General features: G+C 36.8%; 1 pseudogene; it reads right to left on the bottom strand.

Moving 5' to 3' along the window:
- Nucleotides 1-257: 257 nt before the first annotated feature.
- Nucleotides 258-1159, bottom strand: LOC145072800 (dehydration-responsive element-binding protein 1E pseudogene; annotated as a pseudogene).
- Between the last annotated feature and the right edge of the window lie 2341 nt (nt 1160-3500).

Below are 3500 nucleotides of genomic sequence, written 5' to 3'. Positions count from 1 at the left end.
AAAAAATGAGGCCGTACCCATATAAATATATAGTATGTTAAGGATATGTATTTTTAATTCATAAAATATTCATGTTTAATATCTCAGAACTTCAATTCATCTTTAATTAATTTCACATATATACTTTGTGATAGAAATTATTCATGTATTATTATTATTATTATTATTATTATTATTATTATTATTATGTAAGTTTAAATTCTAATACGGGACAAATCTTCAACCATTTTTCCCATTTTTCCAGTAAGAATATGTACTTCTTTAAGAAAACGATTATAAGTTTATTACCAAACCTAGAACACTTTATCTTCCTGATATATCTAACGAATTATTGAAGAAGTGATTTATCCGTATTCGTTTCGTTGAGTTATAATATACTATATATTTACTAGGCACGGTTGTTGCATACTATACGTTATCTCAATGGCTTGTCTACAAAAAGGTTAAAGCCATTAATCGATTTATTTATTTATTTACTTATATGCATATAGTGAATCTAAAAGCTCCATAAGAAGTCGTCGGCACAAAATTCAACGCTATCCCCATAGCTTCCATACCCCTCCGTCGGAGGAGGCGCTACCATCAGTCCCTCCGCCATGCTGCAATAATATATCTGCATCTCGATAACATCTTCTTCATCCACTTTAAATTGAGTTTCCGGCAACTCCTTCGTTTCCACAATCTCGACAACATCCTCCGTTTCTCTGAAAGCCTCCGCCGCTTCTGCGGCGGCCTCTTGTATATCCTGTAAATTGTTAGACTTCGGGATCGGCAGGCGCCAGACCGAGTCAGCAAAATTTAAACACGCCGATCGGCCCCGGAAGGCGTAAGCTGCGACGTCATGTGCCCTGGCTGCCATTTCAGCAGTTGGATGCGTCCCTAGCCACACCCTCAACTTCTTGTTGGGCCATCTCACCTCACAAACCCACTTATCGTTATCCCTCATCCTCACTCCCCGATAAACCGGGTGTCGAGTCTCCCTAAACTTCTTCCTTCCGGCCCTCTTCTTTGGGTTTCGTGAAGCCAGCTTCACTTCTGCTTCAACAGCTGTATTCACGACGGTGGTGCAATTTGAGATCAGTGCATTTTTCGATGATACTACTGCTATAAATGGGCTATACGGTTCGATCAATGCATCCATACGTAGCTTGTAGTTGTGTGTGACTGATATGGAAATGGCGATGTATATATAGACTCTAGGGTTTGAGACGAGATGGGGTGTATTTTGTTTTACTCGCGGGATATTTTTACACAGTAATTACAAAATTTTCCCTATAATATTGCTGAATATCATCTTTAGTCCTGTCGATATATTTGTTGGCTTGTTGTAATGGAAGTATGGAAGTTTAAAAAATATTTTTTAAGTGTAACGTATTCAATTGGTTGGTGAACAATGATCGATGTTACGTGAAGTCGTTTGTGCGTACAAAATTGAGATTTTAGAAGAAGAAGCGTACAAAAACAATTCAAAAATCCAATTATAAAACCTACCTAACAATGGAAAAATACAAAAACTATAATTTTATGCAAAACTAACTCCCAAAAATAGCCAATTAGCGAAATACTACACACACACACCCCCCCCCCCCCCCCCCCTACAAAATTGAGATTTTAGAAGAAGAAGCATACAAAAACAATTCAAAAATCCAATTATAAAACCTACCTAACAATGGAAAAATACAAAAACTACAATTTTATGCAAAACTAACTCCCAAAAATAGCCAATTAGCGAAATTCAAGTGGGTAAAGCGTTATACAACTTGAGTTTGGAGACCAGCACAGCTAGAAACATGAGTTTTAGAGACGGACGAATCTATAGCTATTCCATTGCTAAATGTTCTTTGCAATGGATTAGTGATATATATATATGTTCTCCTTAGCTAATTAAAGGATGACTAATAACTTAGCGAGGGCTTCAGCGATGAATCAGTTTTCTCGTGCGAAAAACATAGCGATAGAATCTCCATCCCTACTTGGGCACTGCTAGGTGCAATTTGTGCACCTTTTTGCACATCTTTTAGTCCTCTTTCATACATCAATTAGTATAATTGTTCTTCATTTGTCTTGCATTTCATCATATTCATGTTAATCTCTAGAACAGCCTTATTTGCACACTTTTATGTCTTTTTCAGGTAAACCGGAGGTTGGAACGCACTTTGGGATGTGTCAGGAAGCATTGGTGAAGATTTCGGGATGATCGGGCGAAGAACAAAAAAGTTGGAAAAATCAAGTTTGGATTCGGAGTCAGAGGGGTACACGGGCTGTGTTGGATTTACACTGCAAAATCAACACGGGCCGTGTTGACCAAAAAGAGGAGCTGTTGACCCTGCTGAACACGGGCCGTGTTAGATTTACTCTATGTCCAACACGGGCCGTGTTCGACCCAGAAACCAACTTTTGAAAGGTTTTCTTATCTTTCGTATTACGGTTTAAGGGCCATTTTTACACACACACAACATATCAGAGCACATTTTGAGAGGAGATTTCGAAGGTTTTTGCAAGGGTTTGATTAGCAATCATTTGGAAACATTATTTCTAGTATTTGTAAGTTGTAATTGCATACATTTCCATCTTTTAAACTTGTGATCTTATTCTAGCCATGTGTGGCTAGAACCCTAGTTTCTCCAATTTCATATTTTGACTTCTTGGTAGTGACTTCAATCATATAACATGATGTTTGTTCTTAATTCCTATCTAATTAATTTTTTTTTGCTTCAATCGAATGTTTGATTCTAATTGTGATTCTTATTGGTCATTTGAATTAGGGTTAGGTCATTCAAGTTATCTCTTTTACAAAATCCGTAATTGTTTTGTGGAATTGACAACTAACAAGCATTAAATTGATATCTATTGAATGAATTTAGTGTAAATCTTATTCATACACTTTTACACTCCCAAGCTTATGAGGAGTATTGGGTGTTGTTGGGAACATTCACATAAAGCTTCATGCAATCTTATAATCTAATTCTAAGAGCTTGTTTAGATTAGGTTAATAACGTTAGGGTTAATCAAAGAGCTTGTTTTGGTTAATTAATGTGGTGAATGGGAAGTGTTAGAGCTTATTAGCACTTTCAAGTACCAACTTAGATAGAATAGAATGAATATTGTGTCATCCTTGAGTCACATTGCTAAGTTGTGATACATAAAGTTGGAGTCCTTACAAAATCTGAATCTAATTCACTCGTTTAGTTGATTACTTGTGTTTTTAAGTGTTTGTTTTAATTATTTTATTCTAACACCCCCCCCCCCTTTTACTGTTGGTGACCATAGTACCTTGTGCAAAGTGGTATAGACTAATTATCTCGTGTCTCTGTGATCGACCCTGCTTGCCTTGTACTGCCTTTTAGTGCAATATAGTGGGATTCTTTTGGAGTATATCGTACCCCTTTATTTGTTAGGTTTGACATGCCTAACAAATTGGCGTCGTTGCCGGGGATATGGTGTTACCAATTGTTTATGCCTAGATCTTTTCGTACAGGTATGCTATGGCCAATTGACTC

The sequence above is a fragment of the Lactuca serriola genome, chromosome 9 (genome assembly GCF_051521515.1).
Source record: "Lactuca serriola cultivar US96UC23 chromosome 9, Lser_US96UC23_V15, whole genome shotgun sequence".
In the NCBI taxonomy this organism is placed as follows: domain Eukaryota; kingdom Viridiplantae; phylum Streptophyta; class Magnoliopsida; order Asterales; family Asteraceae; genus Lactuca; species Lactuca serriola.
The sequence above is the reverse complement of the archived record's forward strand: the minus strand, read 5'-3'. Positions and strand labels throughout refer to the sequence as shown.